Source organism: Neophocaena asiaeorientalis, unplaced genomic scaffold (assembly GCF_003031525.2).
Source record: "Neophocaena asiaeorientalis asiaeorientalis breed wild unplaced genomic scaffold, Neophocaena_asiaeorientalis_V1.1 scaffold279, whole genome shotgun sequence".
Lineage (NCBI taxonomy): Eukaryota > Metazoa > Chordata > Mammalia > Artiodactyla > Phocoenidae > Neophocaena > Neophocaena asiaeorientalis.
The window spans coordinates 905,925-930,917 of NW_020175024.1; the positions used below are offsets into that span (position 1 = coordinate 905,925).

Consider the following 24,993-nt stretch of genomic DNA (forward strand, 5'->3'; position numbering starts at 1 on the left):
GGGGAGGGGTGTTTAATTGTTACATTTCTTTTGTCATTATTTTATTTTTCTTAATGATGTATGTTACTTTGACAAAGAAATTAAAAGGAAACAAAAATAAGGATACCCAACATGGTATGATTCAATTCAAGCCAATGTTATTTGTTGGTCACCTTCTTTTTCCCAGTCAGTGTCAGTCGTGGCAGATGTGAAGATAAGGCACAACCATGTCCCTTGTGGGGTTACTTAGGGATGGAGAAAGATAGGGCACTGGAGTAGTGAAGGGAAGGGACTCAAGGTCCACTCTCCACCCACCCTGGGTGGCTGACTCTGGGCAACCTCTTGTGCGTCTGTTTCCGCATCTGTAACATGAAAATGGGGATAGAACAAGCATATTGGGTAGGTTTGTTGGGAGGATTAAGCGCGTGGATGCGTATAGAGCATTTTACTGCTAGCACATACTCAATGTTCAATAAGCAGCAATTACCACTGTATTTTAGCTGATAACATACACATCATGAAATAGTAAGTGGAAGTGCTAATAAGGCATCCAAAATGCTTAGGAAGCAAAGCCATGGATTTTTTAAAAATAATTTCCTTAAAAAAATAATTGTTACTTGCATTTAGTTACAGGGCTCTGATTATGAATGGAAAAGCTTTGCAAAAGCGATCCACCATTCGACAGACTTCCCAAGCCCAGCGAGTGGATGTGTGTTTGCTTGGCTTCTGTCCCCTGTATTCTGCCTGTCAGGCCAGGTTTGGCACTTCATTCCCTTCTCTCGGCTCCGCCGATTCCATCAGTACACTCACCTCTTCAGGTTTCTGCTCTGGCGTGACTGCTGACAGCATCGCCTATCTTCTGGCTGTCAACCCAAAGGCCACTGAGAGTTTACTTCCTGAGGGAACCCTGCTGGGGAACAGAGAACCCTGTCAGACAGCCAGAATCCCACATGGTCACTTTTTGCAAGGGCAGACAAGTAAATACTGAGCTTCTGCCTCTGAACGCCTTATCTGTATGTTCTCTGCTATATTCTTTTCTTGAAATGATAATTTGTCACCTATACGACCAGGGAACAGACCAAAGCAAAGCACAGTAGACTGTGTGAAGCATCCAAATACAGAAATTTTGTTGGAGTATGTAGTAATAGGGCATACATAAAATTTCAGCCTAGTTAATAAACCATTTATTTGATTATTATTTTGCCAATAACCAGAGAGTTTTAAAACATGCAGAACATGCTCTGATTTTAAGAGGAGAATAGGAAATAAAATTACGTGTTCCATATGATCTTATCTATGTAAGAAGAAGGAAAAAAAACACAACTGGAAGGAAATAAACCAAAATATTAAGAGAGGTCTTTCTGGATTCAAAGATTATGAATAGTTTTCATTTCTTTCCTTACTCCTCTCTTCTTTTTGTTTTTATTTAGGAAGTCTATTATTTTATCATGAGAGAAAATATATATATGATTTAAAAGTAGTAGTAATAACCTCAAGATAAATAACACAAATTTATTTATAAGTACTCAAGAACATTTGAGTACTTATTTTCCAATGCCATGTTAGATGCTTTTAGAATTCAGTGCACTTTGGTAATGAAATTTATTTTATTTTAGAATTTAGTTTAATGGTATCTTATTATTACCATTTTCCTTAGTAGATTTTGAACCTCTTGTAGGAAGGAACCAGCTGTTAGACCTCTCTGTAACGCTGTTACCAACCAGAGTTCTTGACATCCTTCATCAATAGAAATTGACTGGAGGCCAGACAAGAAATCCAGGCAAGGCTTTATTGGGTCCCCTGCTGCAGCAGAGGGGAGCGAGAACAAACAACAGGTGCCCTTGCTTGCTCCCTGAAGCGGGGGCGAGCTGGTTCCTTATATAGGGTGAGGGGAGGGGCAGGTCCAGGGGTCAGGCCACAGGGGTGGCTTAAGTGGTCTGCCCAGCCCTTAGGTGGTGTCGTGTGCAGGGGGCATGCCCAGTGCCCTGCTTTTGCTCCCGATTCCTGAGAAGTGGCAGTTGGGTTTTTGGTCTTTTTGTATCTTGTTGTCCATAATTTGCCCCAACTGTGCATGCACGCAGCTATTTTTGGTCCCTTATAGTTTCTTTGTATTTTGTTGCTGAGGAGATGTTTGTCCAGATGCAAGCACTGCAGCACAGACAGGTCCCAGCCTGTCTCACCACTAGTGCCCACCTCTCTTCTGATAAGTGCTTATAAATATCCCAGCTTTGAAGACAGAGGGGGTGTGATGCTACCACCAATTTAGGATCCTTAGAACAAATCCTCTAAAACAACAGGAACCATTTGGACAAACATGGCACCCTCTCTCATCACCCAGAAGTCCTCTGAACTGTTCCTAAGTTTAGTGCTATTACCTGAACCAGGTGGATGGGGGCCCCCATGGAATGGCCCATTGCACGTTATGTTCCGGATGAGGGGGCATGATTGGGAGACCAGAGTGCCCTGTGGTGCTCCTCTCAGACTGGTGTCCTGCCCTGTGAGGCTTAACAGAGGAGACAGCAATAACAAGGAAGAGATGAACCTGGGCAGAGTGTGTCCAGGTGTTCAGCGACTCTCTGTGAACCACCATGGCTGCCATGAACAAACCCCTGTCCTCGTGGAAACTAAATTCTACTAGAGAAACTCCATCAGGTCCCAGTGAGTTGGAACAGGGTATCACTGAATGGTGAGAGTGTGTGAAAGAGAGAGCTCTGGGGCCATGTTTTAAATCAGAAAAGGCAGGAATTAGAAATGCACATTTTGTCCTGTTTTGTATTTAGCCTTAGTCTAGATATGTCAGCCACTAAACCACCATCCTGCCCCTCCTCTCCCCCACAGAAAATGGAAAAATTAAAACACGTTTGCTATAGAATCACATGGGAAACCATACCAGGTACCAACAATATTAAAGTTTTTGTTTCAGGAGCATGACCGTACAATTCAGTGTCCTCATCACCACCACTGGACCTATTTTAGGAAGGGTTCAGTTCTTCGGAGGGAACTTACAGCATTGATTTGAAAAGTCCCTTCCATCTGCCTGCCAGAAGGCTGAGACTTATCAAGAGTGACATTAGCCTACTCTCCTATACTTGCACCCTCGTTCAGGCCACTCCAGACATCCAGCATCCTTTTTCTTTTAAATTTTATATTGGAGTATAGTTGATTTACAATGTTGTGTTAGTTTCAGGTGTACAGCAAAGTGGTTCAGTTATATATATCCATTCTTTTTCAATTTCTTTTCCCATTTAGGTTATTACAGAATATTCTGTAGACTTCCTTGTGCTATATAGTAGATCCTTGTTGGTTATCTATTTTGAATATAGTAGTGTGTGTGTGTCAATCCCAAACTCCCAATTTATCCCCCCTACCACCACCTTTCCGTTTTGGTAACCATAAGTTTGTTTTCTAAGTCTGTGAGTCTGTTTCTGTTTTGTAAATAAGTTCATTTGTACCATTATTTTAGATTCAGCATATAAGTGCTATCATATGGTATTTGTCCTTCTCTGTCTCACTTCACTTAGTATGGTAATCTCTAGATCCATCCATGTTGCTGCAAGTGGCATTTTTCTTTCTTTTTCATGGCTGAGTAATATTCCATTGTGTATATGTACCACATCTTCTTTATCCATTCATCTGTTGATGGACATTTAGGTTGCTTGCATGTCTTGGCTATTGTAAACAGTGCTGCAGTGAACATTGGGGTGCATGCATCTTTTCTAATTATGGTTTTCTCTGGATATATGCACAGGAGTGGGATTGCTGGGTCACATGGGAGCTCTATTTTTAGTTTTCTAAGGAACCTGCATACTGCTCTCCATAGTAGCTGTACTAATTTACATTCCCACCAACAGTGTAGGAGGGTTCCCTTTTCTCCGCACCCTCTCCAGCTTTTATCGTTTGTAGATTTCTTTGATGATGGCCATTCTGACTGGTGTGAGGTGATACCTCATTATAGCTTTGATTTGTATTTCTCTAATAATTAGTGATGTTGAGCATCTTTTCATGTGACTCTTGGCCATCTGTATGTCTTCTCTGGGGAAATGTCTATTTAGGTCTTCTGTCCATTTTTGCTTGGGTTGTTTGTTTTCCTGATATTGAGCTGCATGAGCTGTTTATAAATTTTGGAGATTAATCCCTTGTCAGTAGCATTGTTTGCAAATATCTTCTCCCTGGGCATCTTGATGTGACTTGAACACACCAGGATCATTCCACCTCAAGGCTTTTGCTTTGATGGTCCTCTCTGCCTGGAATGGTCTTCTTTCAAATATTTAGAGGTCTCTCCCCTCACTTGTTCAGAGGTCATCTCCTTACAAAGGCCTTCCCTGACTACCCACCCACCACTTATCCTGCTTAATTTTTCTTTTGAGTACTTACTAGTCCCTGAAATTGTAAGGCAAATATTTACTTGTTTATTTATTTATCTGGCTTTTTTCCCTAGAAGGTGACTTCCACGAGTATAGATTTCTTGTTTACTCTCTTCCCTTCTACATCCTTGGAGCCTAAAAAAAGTAGATGGTGCAGAATGGAGACAATGAATACTGGTTGAATAAATAAATGAATAAATTTAATTTAATCGAGTTTACCTAGAGATAATAAATTGAAAGCTCCAGAAAATTACATCTAACAGTTGTAAGTTACCTCTACAAATAATTAATGCTCTCTCTTTCATTGAATCATTGGCTTTAGAATGAAATCACCATTACTGAGCACGCATACACACACACACACAGGATAAAAGTTTTCTGGGGCCCAGGTGCTACATTTGGGTCCCAGAGGGTGATATAACCCATAATTTCTAAACCCACCCAACTTTCAGGTTCAGCCTTCCTTCTTTGCAGCAGGCGTCCCCTGGAAGAGCTGAGCTGGAGACGGCAGCTGGAGGCTGTGTTTACCAAAGGGATGCTCTGGGCTGAGGGCCCCTGCCTATCGCCACACTGTTTATTTTTCGTGATTGGAATGTGTGGCATTATTTGGAGGTGGGCTAGTGTCTAAATTGAATGGGTGAAGAGAAACAGAGAGACATTCTCTTTGCCACCTTTGTAGAAAGGCGGCTGGGGAATCAGTGTCCCAAATTACCTGCTGTCAATTATTGATAGCTTTGGCGGGAATCATTTACCTTCTCCAGTTACTCTGACATATGGCCAAAAGGCAGTGGCCAGCCTGTTCGGTTCTTCAGCAGCCTCGTATCCACAGGAAAGTTCCCAGGAAAAGACTGAATTCACCCTTCGAAGCTTCTGGAGATTTCTGGGGAACTCAGGAGGACCTGATTCTTCCTTGAGGATGTCATTCATCTATTCATTCATCTAATTTTATTCATGAAAGTAAGGCTGATACTCAGCAGTTTGCACCAGTACAGCTATACTGGGTGTTAAAATTGTGAAATACCGTTGACCACTGGACAATGCAGGGGCTTAGGGGCCCTGGCCCTGTGCAGTCGAAAATCCACATCTAACTTACAGTTGGCCCTCTGCGTCTGCAATTCCACATCTGGGGATTCAGCCAACTGCAGATCACATAGTTCTGTAGTATTTACTGTTTGAAAAAACTCCATGTATAAGTGGACCCGAGCAGTGTTGTTCAAGGGTCCACTATCCTGAGCCTCCCGCAGCACCAGGGTCACCTGGGTTGTTCCACCAGAACCCCCTCACCAGCCCTTCCCAAAATCACCACCCAACAGTCATTGCCTGACACAGCAGGGAGCCTCCTGGAACAGGTCCATTCTGAGTAGCAGCGCCCTTACCTTCCATATGATAGATATTTAAATATCAGGCTGCCTGAGACCGTAAGAGCAATGAAACTTGCATTTGAAAGTTCTATGTCCTTTACTTCATAAGAGAGATGGAACTCACATAAGATGAACACATTAAGCTGTTTACAAACATCCTAAAGAAGGAGTCCCCCAGGATCTACTTCCATTGCCTTGCCCTTACCGAAACAAGCCTCACACCCTTTGCCTAATTTGCGAGAATTCCCAAAGAAAGGATGTTCTGGTTTTAACACGTACACCCACGAGGGAACAGGGACGTCCTCCCGCTCCTGCACGGCTGCATCAGCTGGGATATATGAGTCAACCGTATTCCATTCCCAGGGAAGGTCCAAGGACTGCGTCCAGCTAATAACATATACTGCAGTGCTTGGCAACCTGTCATCTTCTGGAAAAGAACTTTGTCCTCGGCAGTCTCCACATAACACTGCTTGAGTCTCACATAGCTCTGGCCACGGTTTCTGCGCTATGATTTAGACAATTTCTCAGAAATAAACTATTAAGCGCCCCACCGTGGAGATGACCGCAAGCTTAAGGCATGCAGAGGGCCTGAGTGGGTTTAAAGCCCCTCATGGGCACATGAAAAAGAAGACCTTCAGTGCACTAACCATGTAACGGATGCTTAAAGTGACAGGGCGCACTCGGGGCAAAGGTCATGGATACTGAATGCGGAGACCTGCTACCATTTTCCTTCCTCTGAAGAGGAGGGAGGGTGGCGCCGTCCTCCTTAGTCTCGATGCCAGGCTCACCCCAGAGGCACCTGAAGGGCCCGTGGAAGGAAGGGGAGACTTTGGGTCCTACTGTATTTACCCCATTGCACTGTTCTAGTGAACTTTTTCCCTTCAGGGGGCTCTCCTGGTGCATTACTTTTACCTCCACAGGATAATAGCTTAATCTCCCATTTACCTGAGTTCGAGATTCAACCATCCCTCCATTCTGAGCCCCATTTACTTTAAAATCTCAAGTCCGCTTTCAGTACACGAGGAACGAGCCACCACCATCAAGCTCCCTTTCACAGGAAAAAAAAAATAGAAATGCATGTTGCTATCAGTTTTTATGCCTCTGGTTTTATTTTATAAGCAGCCTGGATGTGTGAACCATTGTGCGGTTCTGACCAAACAAAACATGACTTAGGAAGCACAGGGTACCTTTTTTTTCACTCAAAGTATCTGGCTTCACAAAGCAGGAAAGAAATACTTTGCCTCCATTCGGTTTTGCTGTCCTTGGCAGTTGACTTGGCCAGACAGGTGATAGACAAGAGAGATTTTAGGGGCAAGCTCTGTCTCGGGGAGACGGGCCAAGAAGGAAGTAGGTCAAAAGCCAGGCGGAGGATTTGAGGAGAGATCTGCCTTTGGGGAAGCCATCAACAGAGCTTGAAGCAAATGAAAACCACGTTTTAATTGATTCAGCAAATAATTAGGAAGAATGGAACCTTAGGAGAACGGCCACTTCAGCTACAAGTTGTCTGAGTGAGTGCAGAATCAGTCATTCATCATTTGCTACCAGAGTTACCATCAGTCAATCTTCTGCGGATATTCTCCCTTCACCATCGTAGCTGCTGAAGTGTGAACCAGATGGGCATTGCCTTTGCTTCTCAATCTGTTTTCATTTGAAGGGACACTCGAGCAGCAGAAAGTACCTGGCTACACACTGAAGGGTTGCCTGTACTGCTCCTGGGGGAGCAGGAGAGGGAGTTCTCAGAGAGCACAGCTCTTTGCTTATCATAGTCCTACTGTAGCATCTAAGACGGCCCCGCACAAAACAGCCCCTCAAGGCCGGGCTGTGGAGAGGCCAGAAGAAAGGAAGCAATATACAGGGTGCCATACAGTCTGGACGCGCAGGTGAATGTGCCTGAGGGTCCTCTAGGTCATCTTCGATTGGTGGAAAAATGGAATAGTACCATCTATGCTTCCAGACCTCAGGGCACCCAGCAGTTGGTGAAACAGTGAGTAGAAAAAGGTCATAACTTAGAGAACAAACTTAGGGTTACCAGGGGAGAAGGGGAGAGGGAGGGATAGATTGGGCGTTTGGGATTGACATGAATACACCGCTATATTTAAAATGGACGGGCTCCCCTTGTGGCACAGTGGTTGAGAGCCCACCTGCTGATGCAGGGGACGCGGGTTCGTGCCCCGGTCTGGGAAGGTCCCACATGCCGCGGAGCGGCTGGGCCCGTGAGCCATGGCCGCTGAGCCTGTGCGTCCGGAGCCTGTGCTCTGCAACGGGAGAGGCCACAGCAGTGAGAGGCCTGCGTACCACAAAATAATAAATAAATAAAATAAAATGGATAACCACAAGGACCTACTGTATAGCACAGGGAACTCTGCTCAATACTCTATAACAACCTATATGGGAAAAGAATCTGAAAAAGAATGGGTATAAGTATATGTATAACTGATTCACTTTGCTGTACACCTGAAACTAACACACCATTGTTAATCAACTATATTCCAATATAAAATAATTTAAAAAGGAAAACAAGAAAAAGGTGATAAGACATACTGTTTATTCAGGGTGTGAACCAGAGGGAATTTTGCACCTATTTTGCGATTATCCAACACATTTCTAGAAGAAGTGATTTTTAAAGGTCTTTGAATAAAGCAAGAGGGCTTTAAAAATTTACCAAGGAAAGAGGGTTGGGTGAAAGATGAACCTCTCCCTTTTGGTGTGATTGAATCCCCTGTTCATCTTTCAAGTCTTTAAGTCAGTGGTTCTGAACTGGGGACAGCTTTGCCCCCCAGGGCATATTTGTCAATGTCTAGAGCTATTTTTGGTTGTCAGGACTGGGAGGGGAGAGCTATTGGCATTTAGTGGGAAGAGGCTAGGTATTCTGCTAAACACCCTGAAATGCACAGGGTGGCCGTCACAACCAAGAATTCTCTACCCCAAAGTGTCAGTAGTGCCAAAGCTTAGAAACTGTGGTTTCAGTGTACCTTGGGGAAGCTTCCCCTGACAGTCCTCATGCTACACTAACTCCCTATAATATCCTCATCTCACTTTGTACTTTCCCTCCATAGTATTTGTCACAATTATAAGTAAATACTTAATATTTATCTCTTCCATTAAAAATCAAACCTCCTAGAAAAAGAAATTGTGTGTATCTCATTCACCACTATATCCTAGCACCTAACATAATGCCTGGCACGTTGTAAAACCTAAATAAATGTCCGTTGAATGGATGAATCAACACATGACTAATATTAGGGAATAAGCCAAATAAGATGATCAAATAGGGTTGTAGTTTCCACAAGCAACTGAAATTTGTCAGGGGGTCTTGGATTGCTCTCTATTTCAGTTCAAGAAAGTGATGAGTTAAAAAAAAAAAAAAGGGGTGGGCGGTGGGGGGGCGTGGACTTCCCTTGTGGTCCAGTGGTTAGTACTCTACTCTTCCACTGCAGGGACCTGGGCTTACGTCTCATCTAAAGCACCAAGTAAATAAAAGAATCTGACGTGGTGAGGCTGTGGCACTGAAAGATCAATGGGGAGTCCAGTCCACGCTGCAGAGAGTACAACAAAAGAGGGCTCATGGTTAAAGAGAAAAAAAAACAAATACTCGTGATACAAAGTGTACGTGGCTGACTTGCCATTTACATTTTGCCCTCTGTGGCGGCAGGGGCTAGCGTAGGGAGTGACTGATTAGAAGATGAGAGTTTCAGGTGCAGATTGAAGGGTTCTGCGTGGAGGGAAAGACTATAGCATAGGGCGGCTGTCCTACAAAATGTGTACATCTACCTCCTTCTGCTAGTCTAGTTTTCCCCACTACACTCCGAAGATCTTGAAGATGCGGCCCATGTCCCCTCCTTTTTTTTTTTAACATCTTTATTGGAGTATAGTTGCTCTACAGTGGTGTGTTAGTTGCTGCTGTTTAACAAAGCGAATCAGCTGTACGTACACATATGTCCCCATATCCCCTCCCTCTTGCGTCTCCCTCCCACTCTCCCTATCCCACCCCTCTAGGTGGTCACAAGGCACCGAGTTGATCTCCCTGTGCTATGCGGCTGCTTCCCACTAGCTATTTTACATTTGGTAGTGTATATATGTCCATGCCCCTCTCTCACTTCGTCCCATCTTACCCTTCCCCTTCCCTGTGTCCTCAAGTCCATTCTCTACTTCTGCGTCTTTATTCCTGTCCTGCCCTTATATTCTTCAGAACCATTTTTTCCCTTTTTTTTAGACTCCATGTATATGTGTTAGCATGCAGTATTTGTTTTTCTCTTTCTGACTTATTTCACTCTGTATGACAGACTGTAGTTCCATCCACCTCATTACAAATAACTCAATTTCATTTCTTTTTATGGCTGAGTAATATTCCATTGTATATATGTGCCACATCTTCTTTATCCATTCATCTGTCAGTGGACACTTAGGTTGCTTCCATGTCCTGGCTATTGTAAATAGAGCTGCAATGAACATTGTGGTACCTGACACATTGCATTATTGTTTTCTCAGAGTATATGCCAGTAGTGGGATTGCTGGGTCATATGGTAGTTCTATTTTTAATTTTTTAAGGAACCTCCATATTGTTCTCCATAGTGGCTGCATCAATTTACATTCCCACCAACGGCGCAAGAGTGTTCCCTTTTCTCCACACCCTCTCCAGCATTTATTGTTTGTCAATTTTTTGATGATGGCCATTCTGACCGGTGTGAGGTGATACCTCATTGTAGTTTTGATTTACATTTCTCTAATGATTAGTGATGTTGAGCATTCCTTCATGTGTTTGTTGGCAATCTGTATATCTTCTTTGGAGAAATGTCTATTTAGGTCTTCTGCCCACTTTTGGAGTGGGTTGTTTGTTTTTTTGGTATTGAGCTGCTTGTAAATTTTGGAGATTAATCCTCCGTAAGTTGCTTCATTTGCAAATATTTTCTCCCATTCTGAGGGTTGTCTTTTGGTCTTGTTTATGGTTTCCTTTGCTGTGCAAAAGCTTTTAAGTTTCATTAGGTCACATTTCTTTATTTTTGTTTTTATGTCCATTTCTCTAGGAGGTGGGTCAAAAAGGAACTTGCTGTGATTTATGTCATAGAGTATACTGCCTATGTTTTCCTCTAAGAGTTTTATAGTGTCCAGTTTTACATTTAGGTTTCTAATCCATTCTGAGTTTATTTTTGTGTCTGGTGTTAGGGAGTTTTCTAATTTCATTCTTTTACATGTAGCTGTCCAGTTTTCCCAGCACCACTTATAGAAGAAACTGTCTTTTCTCCATTGTATATCCTTCCCTCCTTTGCCATAGATTAGTTGACCATAGGTGTGTGGGTTTATCTCTGGGCTTTCTACCTTGTTCCATTGATCTATATTTCTGTTTTTGTGCCAGTACCATCCTGCCTTGATTACTGTAGCTTTGGAGTATCGTCGGAAGTCCGGGAGCCTGATTCCTCCAGCTCCGTTTTTCTTTCTCAAGATTGCTTTGGCTATTCGGGGTCTTTTGTGTTTCCATACAAATTGTGAAATTTTTTGTTCTAGTTCTGTGAAAAATGCCATTGGTAGTTTGATAGGGATTGCATTGAATCTGTAGATTGCTTTGGGTAGTAGAGTCATTTTCACAATGTTGATTCTTCCAATCCAAGAACATGGTATATCTCTCCATCTATTTGTATCATCTTTAATTTCTTTCATCACTGTCTTGTAGTTTTCTGCATACAGGTCTTTTCTCTCCTTAGGTAGGTTTATTCCTAGGTATTTTATTCTTTTTGTTGCAGTGGTAAATGGGAGTGTTTCCTTACTTTCTGTTTCAGATTTTTCATCATTAGTGTATAGGAATGCAAGAGATTTCTGTGCATTAATTTTGTATCCTGCTACTTAACCAAATTCATTGATTAGCTGTAGTAGTTTTCTGGTACCATCTTTACGATTTTCTATGTATAGTATCATGTCATCTGTAAACAGTGACAGCTTTACTTCTTCTTTTCTGATTTGGATTCCTTTTATTTCTTTTTCTTCTCTGATTGCTGTGGCTAAAACTTCTAAAACTATGTTAAATACAGTGCTGAGAATGTACAACCTTGTCTTGTTCCTGATCTTAGAGAAAATGATTTCAGTTTTTCACCATTGAGAATGATGTTGCCTGTGGGTTTGTCATATATGGCCTTTATTATGTTGAGGTAAGTTCCCTTTATGCCTACTTTCTGGAGTTTTTTTTATCATAAATGGGTGCTGAATTTTGTTGAAAGCTTTTTCTGCATCTATTGAGATGATAATATGGATTTTCTCCTTCGTTTTGTTAATATGGTTTGTCATATTGATTGATTTGTATATACTGAAGAATCCTTGCATTCCTGGAATAAACCCCACTTGATCATGGTGTATGATCCTTTCAATGTGCTGTTGGATTCTGTTTGCTAGTATTTTGTTGAGGAATTTTGCATCTATGTTCATCAGTGATATTGGCCTGTAGTTTTCTTTCTTGGTGACTTCTTTTTCTGGTTTTGGTATTAGGGTGATGGTGGCCTCGTAGAATGAGTTTGGGAGTGATTCTCCCTCTGCTATCTTTTGGAAGAGTTTGAGAAGGATAGGTGTTAGCTCTTCTCTAAATGTTTGATAGAACTCACCTGTGAAGCCAACTGGTCTGGAGCTTTTGTTCCTTGGAAGACTTTTAATCACAGTTTCAATTTCAGTGCTTGTGATTGGTATGTTCATATTTTCTGTTTCTTCCTGGTTCAGTCCTGGAAGGTTATACCTTTCTAAGAATTTGTCCCTTTCTTCCAGGTTGTCCATTTTATTGGCATAGAGTTGCTTGTAGTAATCTCTCATGATTTTTTGTATTTCTGCAATGTCAGTTGTTAATTCTCCTTTTTCATTTCTAATTCTATTGATTTGAGTCTTCTCCTCGTTTTTCTTGATGAGTCTGGCTAATGGTTTATCAATTTTGTTTATCTTCTGAAATAACCAGCTTTTAGTTTCATTGATCTTTGCAAATGTATGGTTTGGTGGTGCTGAATTCTCTTAGCTTTTGCTTGTCTGTAAAGGTTTTAATTTCTTCGTCAAATATGAATGAGGTCCTTGCTGGGTAGAGTAATCTCGGTTGCAGGTTTTTCCCTTTCATGATTTTAAGTATGTCCTGCCACTCCCTTCTCACTTGCAGAGTTTCTGCTGAAAGAACAGCTGTTAACCTTATGGGGATTCCCTTGTACATTAATTGTTTCTTTTCCCTTGCTGCTTTTAATGTTTTTTCCTTGTATTTAATTTTTGATAGTTTGATTGATATGTGTCTTGGTGTGTTTCTCCTGAGATTTAACCCGTATGGGACTCTCTGCACTTCCTGGACTTGATTAACGATTTCCTTTCCCATATTAGGGAAGTTTTCAACTATAATCTCTTCAGATATTTTCTCGGTCCCTTCTTTCTCTTCTTCTTCTGGGACCCCTATAATTTGAATGTTGGTGCGTTTAATGATGTCCCAGAGGTCTCTGAGACTGTCCTCAATTCTTTTCATTCTTTTTTCTTTATTCTGCTCTGCGGTAGTTATTTCCATTATTCCATCTTCCAGGTCACTTATCCATTCTTCTGCCTCAGTTATTCTGCCATTGATTCCTTCTAGAGAATTTTTAATTTCTTTTATTGTGTTGTTCATCATTGTTTGTTTGCTCTTTGGTTCTTCTAGGTCCTTGTTAAAAGTTTCTTGTACTTTTCTGCATTCTATTTACAAGATTTTGGATCCTCTTTACTGCCATTGCTCTGAATTCTTTTTCAGGTAGACTGCCTATATCCTCTTCATTTGTTTGGTCTGGTGGGTTTTTTCCTTGCTCCTTCACCTGCTGTGTGTTTCTCTGTCTTCTCCTTTTGCTTAACTTACTGTGTTTGAGGTCTCCTTTTCTCAGGGTACAGGTTCGTAGTTCCCATTGTTTTTGGTGTCTACCCCCAGTGGGTAAGGTTGGTTCAGTGGGTTGTGTAGGCTTCCTGGTGGAGGGGACTGGTGCCCGTGTTCTGGTGGATGAGGCTGGATCTTGTCTTTCTGGTGGGCAGGACTGTGTCCGGTGGTGTGTTTTGGGGTGTCTGTGACCTTATTATGATTTTAGGCAGCCTCTCTGCTAATGGGTGGGCTTGTGTTTCTGTCTTGCTAGTTGTTTGGCATGGAGTGTCCAACACTGGAGCTTGCTGGTCGTTGAGTGGAGCTGGGTGTTAGCATTGAGATGGAGATCTCTGGGAGAGCTTTCACAGTTTGATATTATGTGGAACCAGGAGGTCTCTGGTGGACCAATATCCTGAACTCGGTTCTTCCATGTCAGAAGCATAGGCCTGACAACTGGCCAGAGCACCAAGACCCTGTCAGCCACACCGCTCAGAGGAAAAGGGAGAAAAAAAAAAGAGAAAAGGAAGGAAGGCTGGAAGGAAGAAAGGAAGGAAGGAAGGAAGGAAGAAGATAAAGTTATTAAAATAAAAAATTTTTTTCAATTATTAAAAATTTAAAAAGTAATAAAAAGAAAAGAAAAAAAAAGTAAGAAGAGAGCAACCAAACCAAAAAACAAATCCACCAGTGATAACAAGTGCTAAAAACTATACATAAAAAAAAAAAGGACAAACCAAACCCCAGGACAAATGGTAAAAACAAAGCTATACAGACAAAATCACACAAAGAAGCATACACATACACACTCAGAAGAAGAGGAAAAAGAAAGAAAATATATATCTATATAGAAAAAAAAAAGGAAGTGAGCAACCAAATCAATAAACAAATCTACCAATGATAATAAACTCTATAAATACTAAACTAAGATAAACATAAAACCAGAAACAAATTAGATGCAGAAAGCAAACCCCAAGTCTACAGTTGCTCCCAAAGTCCCACCACCTCAATTTGGGATGATTCGTTGTCTAGTCATGTATTCCACAGATGCAGGTACATCAGGTTGATTGTGGAGATTTAATCCACTGCTCCTGAGGCTGCTGGGAGAGATTTCCCTTTCTCTTCTTCTCACAGCTCCCAGGAGCTCAGCTTTGGATTTGGCCCCCGCCTCTGCGTGTAGGTCGCCTGAGGGCGTCCGTTCGCTGCTCAGACAGGACCCAGTTAAAGGAGCAGCTGATTAGCTGGCTCTGGCTCACTCAGGCCTGGGGGAGGGAGGGGTATGGAATGCGGTGTGAGCCTGTGGCGTTAGAGGCCAGCATGACGTTGCAGCAGCCTGAGGCGCGCCGTGTTTTCTCCCGGGGAAGTTGTCCCTGGATCACGTGACCCTGGCAGTGGCGGGCTGCACAGGCTCCCAGGAGGGGAGGTGTGGTTAGTGACCTGTGCTTGCACACAGGCTTCTTGGTGGCTACAGCAGCAGGCTTAGCATCTCATGCCCGTCTCCTGGGTCCGCGCTAATAGCCGCAGCTCACGCCCGTCTCTGGAGCTCGTTTAGGCGGTGCTCTGAATCCCCTCTACTCGCACACCAGGAAACAATGGTCTCTTGCCTCTTGGGCAGGTCCAGACTTTTTCCCGGACTCCCTCCCGGGTAGCTGTGGCGCACTAGCCCCCTTCAGGCTGTGTTCACTCAGTCAACCCATATCCTCTCCCTGGGGTCTGACCTCCAAAGCCTGAGCCTTAGCTCCCAGCCCCGTCCGCCCTGGCAGGTGAGCAGACAAGCTTCTCAGGCTGGTGAGTGCTGGTCAGCACCGATCCTCTGTATGGGAATCTCTCCACTTTGCCCTCTGCACCCCTGTTGCTATGCTCTCCTCTGTGGCTCCGAAGCTTCCACCCCGCCAACCCGCCATCTCCACAGTGAAGGGGCTTCCTAGTGTGTGGAAACTTCCTCCACAGCTCCCTCCCTGAGGTTCAGGTACCGTCCCTATTCTTTTGTCTCTGTTTTTTCTTTTTTCTTTTGCCCTACCCACGTACGTGGGGAGTTTCTTACCTTTTAAGAATTCTGAGATCTTCTGCCAGCGTTCAGTAGGTGTTCTGTAGGGGTAGTTCCACATGTAGATGTATTTCTGATGTATTTGTAGGTGATCTCCACGTCTTACCCCTCCGCCATCTTGAAGGTCTCCTTGAGACCCATGTCCTCTTGCTGTCAGTTTCTCTGGTCCCAGCAGAGTGCCATGCCTATAGGACATTCGTAGTCAATGTTTTCCCAATTGCACACTTATAGTTTTTCTCTCTTTTGGTCTCTAAATTACATAATTGTGAAAGAAAGGGAGAAGTAATGGAAGTCTGGAGGAGGAGATTAATCTCATTTTTTTCCCCTCATCTCTGCTTTTTCATCTCAAGCAATAGTTCCTATAATTTGAATAGAAGATGAAACTCTAAATTAGGGAAAATTCTGAAGAAAAGAAAAAAGCTTTATTCAAGAAAAGAATATTTTGAATTTTCAAAAAGAAATTTTCCCACACCCAGTTGTATATTTTTTATTAAAGTATAATTAATTACAGTACTCTTTTAGTTTCAGATGTATAACAAGAACCCAGTTCTTTATTTTTTTATAGCTTTATTTATTTATTTATTTTTGGCTGCATTGGGTCTTCACTGCTGCGTAGGCTTTCTCTAGTTGTGGCAAGCAGGGGCTACTCTTCATTGTGGTGTGCAGGCTTCTCATTGCGGTGGCTTCTCTTGTTGCAGAGCACAGGCTCTAGGCGCACGGGCTTCAGTTGTTGTGGCACACAAGCTCAGTAGTTGTGGCTCATGGGCTCTTGAGCACAGGCTCAGTAGCTGTGGCACACAGGCTTAGTTGCTCCGCGGCATGTGGGATCTTCCCAGACCAGGGCTCGAACCCGTGTCCCCGGCATTGGCAGGTAGATTCTTAACCACTGCACCACCAGGGAAGTCCAAACCTAGTTCTTTAAATAAGTAGCTTAGGAAATACTGGGTTAAACAGTCACTGCCTTTGATGTGCCAGTGTGTGCTGTGTCTTCCCGAGACAGTTTGCTACTCTTCAAAACCCTATTTAGAGCAGAAGCAAGAAGAACTACAATCCTGCTTCCTGTGGAACAAAAACCACATTCACAGAAAGACAGACAAGATGAAAAGGCAGAGGGCTATGTACCAGATGAAGGAACAAGATAAAACCCCAGAAGAATAACTAAATGAAGTGGAGATAGACAACCTTCCAGAAGGAGTTCAGAATACTGATAGTGAAGATGATCCAGGACCTCGGAAAAAGAATGGAGGCAAAGATTGAGAAGATGCAAGGAATGTTTAACAAAGATATAGAAGAATTAAAGAACAAACAAACAGAGAACAATACAATAACTGAAATGAAAACTACACTAGAAGGAATCAATAGCAGAATAACTGAGGCATAAGAACAGATAAGTGACCTGAAAGACAGAATGGTGGAATTCACTGCTGCAGAACAGAATAAAGAAAAAAGAATGAAAAGAAATGAAGACAGCCTAAGAAACCTCTGGGACAATATTAAATGCAACAACATTCGCATTATAGGGGTCGCAGAAGGAGAAGAGAGAGAGAAAAGAGCTGAGAAAATATTTGAAGAGATTATAGTTGAAAACTTCCCTAACATGGGAAAGGAAATAGCCACCCAAGTCCAGGAAGTTCAGAGAGTCCCATACAGGATAAACCTGAGGAAAAACACGCTAAGACACATAGTAATCAATGTGGCAAAAATTAAAGACAAAGAAAAATTATTGAAAGCAGCAAGGGAAAAATGACAAATAACATACAAGGGAACTCCCATAAGGTTAACAGCTGATTTCTCAGCAGAAGCTCTACAAGCCAGAAGGGAGTGGCATGATATACTTAAAGTGATGAAAGGGAAGAACCTACAACCAAGATTACTCTACCCGGCAAGGATCTCATTCAGATTCGATGGAGAAGTCAAAAGCTTTACAGACAAGCAAAAACTAAGAGAATTCAGCACCAGCAAACCAGCTCTACAACAAATACTAAAGGAACTTCTCTAAGTGGGAAACACGAGAGAAGAAAAGGACCTACAAAAACAAACTCAAAACAATTAGTAAAATGGTAATAGGAACATACATATGGATAATTACCTTAAACGTGAATGGATTAAATGCTCCAACCAAAAGACACAGGCTTGCTGAATAGATACAAAAACAAGACCCATATATATGCTGTCTACAAGAGACCCACTTCAGACCTAGGGACACATACAGACTGAAAGTGAGGGGATGGAAAAAGATATTCCATGCAAATGGAAATCAAAAGAAAGCTGGAGTAGCAATACTCATATCAGATAAAATAGACTTTAAAATAAAGAATGTTATAAGAGACAAGAAAGGACACTACATAATGATCAGGGGATCAATCCAAGAAGAAGATATAACAAGTATAAACATATAGGCACCCAACATAGGGACACCTCAATACATAAAGCAACTGCTAACAGCTGTAAAAGAGGAAATCGACAGTAACACAATAATAGTGGGGGACTTTAACACCTCACTTACACCAATGGACAGACCATCCAAACAGAAAATTAATAAGGAAACACAAGCTTTAAATGGCACAATAGACCAGATAGATTTAATTGATATTTATAGGACATTCCATCCAAAAACAGCAGATTAAACTTTCTTCTCAAGTGCACACGGAATATTCTCCAGCATAGATCACATCTTGGGTCACAAATCAAGCCTCAGTAAATTTAAGATAATTGAAATCATATGAAGCATCTTTTCTGGCAACAATGCTAAGAGATTAGAAATCAATTAAAGGGAAAAAAACGTAAAAAACAGAAACACATGGAGGCTAAACAATACGTTATGAAATAACCAAGAGATCACTGAACAAATCAAAGAGGAAATCAAAAAATACCCAGAGAGAAATGACAAAACACAATGATTAAAAACCTATGGGATGTGGCAAAAGCAGTTCTAAGAGGGAAGTTTATAGAAATACAAGTGTACATCAAGAAACAGGGAAAATCTCAAACAATCTAATCTTACACTAAAGGAACTAGAGAAAGAACAAACAAAACCCAAAGTTAGCAGAAGGAAAGAAATCATAAAGATCAGAGCAGAAATAAATGAAAGAGAAACAAAGAAAACAATAACAAAGATCAATAAAACTAAAAGCTGTTCTTTGAGAAGATAAACAAAATTGATAAACCATTACCCAGACTCTTAAGAAAAATAGGGATAGGACTCATATCAATAAAATTAGAAAGGAAAAAGGAGAAGTAACAACAGACACCGTAGAAATACAAAGCATCCTAAGAGACTACTACAAGCAACTCTATGCCAATAAAGTGGACAACCTGGAAGAAATGGACAAATTCTTAGAAAGGTATAACCTTCCAAGACTGAACCAGGAACAAATAGAAAATATGAACAGACCAATCACAAGTAATGAAATTGAAACTGTGATTAAAAATCTTCTGACAAACTAAAGTCCAGGACCAGATGGCTTCACAGGTGAATTCTATTGAACATTTAGAGAAGAGCTAACACCCCTCCTTCTCAAACTCTTCCAAAAAATTGCAGAGGAAGGAACACTCCCAAAATCATTCTATGAGGGCCCCATCACCCTGATACCAAAACCAGACAAAGATACTACAAAAAAAGAAAATTACAGACCAATATCACTGATGAATATAGATGCAAAAATCCTCAACAAAGATACTGGCAAACAGAATCCAACAACACATTAAAAGGATCAAACACAATGATCAAGTAGGGTTTATAATCAGGAATGCAAGGATTCTTCAATATATGCAACTAAACCAATGTGATACACCATATTAACAAATTGAAGGAGAAAAACCATATGATCATCTCAATAGATGCAGAAAAAGCATTTGACAAAAGTCAACACCATTTATGATGAAAACTCTCCAGAAAGTGGGCATAGAGGGAAACTACCTCAACTTAATAAAGGCCATATATGACAAACCCACAGCAAACATCATTCTCAATGCTGAAAAACTGAAAGCATTTCCTCTAAGATCAGCAACAAGACAAGGATGTCCACTCTCACCACTGTTAATTCAACATAGTTTTGGAAGTCCTAGCCACAGCAATCGGAGAAGCAATCGGAGAAGGAAAAGGAATACAAATTGGAAAAGAAAAAGTAAAACTGTCACTGTTTGCAGATGACATGATACTATACATAGAGAATCCTAAGGATGCCACCAGAAAACTACTAGAGCTAATCAATGCATTTGGTTAAGTAGCAGGATACAAAATTAATGCACAGAAATCTCTTGCATTCCTATACGCTAATGATGAAAAGTCTGAAAGAGAAAGTAAGGAAACACTCCCATTTACCATTGCAACAAAAAGAATAAAATACCTAGGAATAAACCTACCTAGGGAGACAAAAGACCTGTATGCAGAAAGCTGTAAGACCCTAATGAAAGAAATTAAAGATGATACCAATAGATGGAGATATGCCATGTTCTTGGATTGGAAGAATCAATATTGTGAAAATGACTATACTACCCAAAGCAATCTATAGATTCAATGCAATCGCTGTCAAATTACCAATGTCAGTTTTTACGGAACTAGAACAAAAAATCTTAAAATTTGTATGGAGACACAAAAGACCCTGAATAGCCATAGCAGTCATGAGGGAAAAAGCAGAGCTGGAGGAATCAGACTCCCTGACTTCAGACTATACTACAAAGCTGCAGTAATCAAGACAATATGGTACTGGCACAAAAACAGAAATATAGACCAATGGAACAAGGTAGAAAGCCCAGAGGTAAACCCACGCACCTATGGCCAACTAATCTATGACAAAGGAGGCAAGGATATACAACGGAGAAAAGACAGTCTCTTCTATAAGTGGTGCTGGGAAAACTGGACAGCTACATGTAAAAGAATGAAATTAGAACACTCCTAACACCATACACAAAAATAAACTCAGAATGGATTAGAGACCTAAATGTAAAACTGGACACTATAAAACTCTTAGAGGAGGGCTTCCCTGGTGGCGCAGTGGTTGAGAGTCTGCCTGCCAATGCAGGGGACACAGGTTCGTGCCCCAATCCGGGAAGATCCCACATGCCAATACAGCTACTGTGGAGAACAGTATGGAGGTTCCTTAAAAAACTAAAAATAGAACTACCATATGATCCAGCAATCCCACTACTGGGCATATACCCAGAGAAAACCATAATTCAAAAAGACACATGCACTCCAGTGTTCATTGCAGCACTATTTACAATAGCCAGGTCATGGAAGCAACCTAAATGCCCATCAACGGACGAATGGATAAAGAAGATGTGGTACATATATACAATGGAATATTACTCAGCCAGTAAAAGGAATGAGATCAGGTCATTTGTAGAGATGTGGATGGATCTAGAGACTCTCATACAGAGTGAAGTAAGTCAGAAAGAGAAAAACAAATATCGTATATTAACGCATATATGTGGGACGTAGAAAAATGGTACAGATGAACCCGTTTGCAGGGCAGAAATTGAGACACAGATGTAGAGAACAAACGTATGGACACCAAGGGGGGAAAGCAGCAGGGGGTGAAGGTGGTGGTGTGATGAATTGGGAGATCGGGATTGACATGTATACACTGATGTGTATAAAATGGTTGACTAATAAGAACCTGCTGTATGAAAAAATAAATTTAAAAATGTAAAAAAAAAAACCCTATTGAATGATGCAACCCAAAAAAAATTCCAGGGGAAAAAAATCATGCGATAATGATTACCCAATCATTTTCTCACTCATGGCAAAGCTTGCGAACTGCTGGTTTACATCATAAGGTTTGTAAAGAGCAAAATAAAGAGAGCATACAGGAAGAAAGGCTTCAAAGGACGGAAGAATGCATTTTGTAAAATGGGATACTCAAGCAGACAGAAAAACAGCAGTTATGAGAGGAAAGCTTGGGTTTTATGCCTGCCATGACAGTCCTTAAATGGGTGGTTTAACGTGGAGACCAAAGACAGCACGCTAGCAAAGTTTAAAACTTCTCAGCCTGAAGCTAAGAGTCAGGAGCCTGGTGTTATATTCCAGAAACTTCCTCTGTGACTTGGATCACTTTTCTGAACCGATTGCCTCAGAGGTAATGGGATAATTAAACCCTTCATTTCTTCTTTCATAAAATCATGTTGGAAATAAGCTAGAAGCTCAGGTTGGTAGAGAACTTTTGAGTTATTTCAAGAAAAGTGAAATAACATATGAAAAGACGTGGTACTTTGTGAAAAAACAGTTATGTTTATTCATTTCAGTCAGGTTCTGAGCATCTTGGGCACGTTTTCACATTAACGAGTCCAGAACAATTAATTTCTGAGTAATGTTTATATCATTGAGACTTACACGTGATTGGGTCAATTAACAAAGAAATGAAGTAACTTATCAAAATGCATCTACCAGCACCCCAGCTTGGGGTGTCTGACCGTCACTGTCAAAGTAGTTAACTGAGTCAGAACTGGGCCCACCATTTGTGTTTCAGAAATGTGCGGTTTGATATCTTGTTACAAATTTTAAAGTTCAAATAAACAAACACATGGTTTTTCCTTTGACTGAATTTGAAAGCGTCAAGATGGGGATCCTAACGCCATAAACATTTACACAGCTTGGCAAGCTCCTCATTATGTAAATACTTTGTGAAAACAACTTTGGTCCGTAAAGTATTAATGCTATTTGATAAAAATCAGGTTTTGTTTGGTGTGTCTTTTGAAGCTAGTGTAACTCCTGGCCATTCTATATGATATAAGAGCTCTTTGGAATCAAATCCTAATCCCAACATGTTTTTCTTGTTCATTTAAACCTCTTATATACATGTTGGAGCCAGAGAGAGTGGAAAGCTTTTAGGGCTGAGGCGTGAATTGTTTGTCATTCTCATGCATGCTTTCTGAAAAGTATTTGGCATGCTTGTGTTTGTAAGTTAAAATATACATTTGTGTTCTGAAGCATTTTCTTTCTTTTTCCTTTTATGCTTGTTCGTTTGGTTTACAGAGACCATCTTACTGTGGGAGAGCAGACATACTGATGTTGGATTGTTTGACTTACCACCTTGTAGAAAATATCTGTGGGTGTTGATTTGCTAGGTTTGCCCCTGACTCAAGCTTCTAAAGAGAAAAAAATTTTCTCAACCCAAACTCAATAGTATTAGTACCCCCAGAAGCATAAAAAACCTGAACAAACACAACTCACCAACGCTGTCTGTCTGGATCTTTAGGAGTCCAATTTAACCTCTGGAGTATTTCTTTGTTTTGGTTTTGTAGTGAAAAAGAAGCAACAGAGGTTGCTGAGCAGAAATTCGTGGTACTTTATTTTACCCCTATGGATATTACGTCCAATAGCCGATAGGGTTAAGCCGCACAAAATTCATCAAGGACGAAATTGAAACGGACTCAGGAAAAGCTTAAAAAGATTTTTCCATGTGGCAAAGCTGCAGATTGGAGCAAACAAGTATTTGTTTCTCAAGAGGTGATTATGTGTGAAATGAAATATAGTTGACCTTCGAACAATGCTGGGGGTCAGGGGTACCAACCCCTGCACAGTTGAAAATCCACGCATAACTTTACAGCCAGCCCTGCTCCAAATCTACCCATCCTCATCCAGGGACTCAACCAACTGCAGATCTGGAGTATGTGTTAAGTGGAAAAAAATCCGTGTAAAGCGGACCCATGTAGCTCAAACTGTGTTGTTCAAAGTCAGGGTATATCGATTAGCTTTTGATGTGTAAGGAGCTTCTCCAGAACTAACCATCATTTAACTAGCTCGTGACTCTGCAAGCCTGCCCTTTGGGGTGGGCTCTGAGAAGTGCTTCTTCTGATCCGGAGTTGACCCACCTCAGTGCAGTTCATTTTTGCATCTGTGGTCAGCTGCTGGTTTGGTTGGGGACTGTCTGGTCAGGGGCGGCGAAAGCAAAGACACCTGAGACCTCTCTACGTGGAGCCTTTCAGCCTGCTCCCTTATTCGAATCAAACTTCAATACCTTTTCCATTTATTTTTTCATCTGGCCAGGTCTCTAAATTCCTTTTGTAATTTCTTTAATCTGTGTCATATTAGAATATTCCTAAGGGCAACATCCTCTCCTGGTTGCCTGGATTTTCTTGAGACGGGGAGTGGAGAGAAAACCAACATTTCTTCTGAATTTTCGTAACTTTTAGGGTTATTTTATTTGTGTCTTTTATTGTCATCATCCCCAAATGCTTTCAGGAAGGAGCCACAGTCCAAACAGAACTAATTGATTCATTAATTAGATGGTCAAATGATTAAAAATTGGTGGCTAAATGAATTAGCATTTTTATTGAATTTATTGCCTTTAATTTCCACTTCCCGTTTCCTGTACGTCTCAGAGAAGCTCACCAGTCTCTGGCAGTTTTGCCCTTAGAGACTTCATCCCAAGGTCAACATGGACACTACTTACCACCTCTGTAGGCACTGCAGACTGTGCCCCAGTTGTTCCTCACCAGTTAATCAGGAAGCTCGAAGGGACTGATTACAGCTCCATCAACACAGGATGTTTTGACAAGGCTGTTTGAGACCCCCTCCAAGGCTCACTGGTATTTGGAGGGGGACAGGGCCCAAGGGTCAAGGTTTGAAAGCAGCCACTCATCTCTCCTGAGCAGTAAATATTCAAGTGCATATTAGAGCAGCTACCCCAGGTGAAACCCTCTGGGGGAGTCTATGTGAGCAACATTGATGCCGGCTCAGCCCACATGAGGCTCTAGTCAAGTTGGTAAGAGAACTGTTAGTTATTAATCTTCTACATTGGTCAGTACAAGCTATCATGAGTATTCTGAAAAGGAAGCATTGAGAATATAGGTTTGAGGACAGGAAGGAAGGTTTATAATTGTGGTGGTTGAGAATGGAGAAGCCTTGCTGGACCAGGAAAACATACCGGATTACCAGGCTCTAAAATGGACACCATGTATCTACTGTGGATTCTCCTCCTGCAGGGCTCAGCCACCCAGACACAGAGCCTAACAAGAAGGATCATTGCATATAGCCAGGGCCAGGTTCATGCAATTTGGAGCTGTTGATATTACCAGGTACCAGGAGTTGAAAGCATGGGCAGGAAAGTTCTGAACGGGTGAGCTGTGGGATGCACCCTTAATAGTAGAAGTGGAAAATGCATGTGCCTCCAGACTGGGTGGCACTCTGGAGCCTGTGAGCTGGCCATCTCTCCCGATCCACAGGGTACCCCACCTGAAGGCAGTCCCTGCCACCCACTTGAAAATGATACTTCATAAGAATGTCCTAAGAAGGGACTTCCCTGGTGGTCCGGTGGTTAAGAATCCGCCTTCCAATGCAGGGGACGCAGGTTTGATCCCTCGTCGGGGAACTAAGATCCCACACACCATGGGACAACTAAGCCTGCGTGCTCTAGAGCCCATGTGCCACAACTAGAGAGAAGCCCACACGCCCCAACCAAAGATCCCACATGACGC

The 24,993-nt window shown here is 41.7% G+C and overlaps 1 protein-coding gene across 1 annotated transcript in view; it reads left to right on the plus strand.

Annotated features, from left to right (window-relative positions):
• The window catches only part of LOC112411691 (retinoic acid receptor beta-like), a gene marked incomplete at its 3' end in the record, with an annotated part of 407,505 nt that overhangs the window by 146,107 nt on the left and 236,405 nt on the right, over nt 1–24,993 (plus strand). The window lies entirely within an intron of this gene.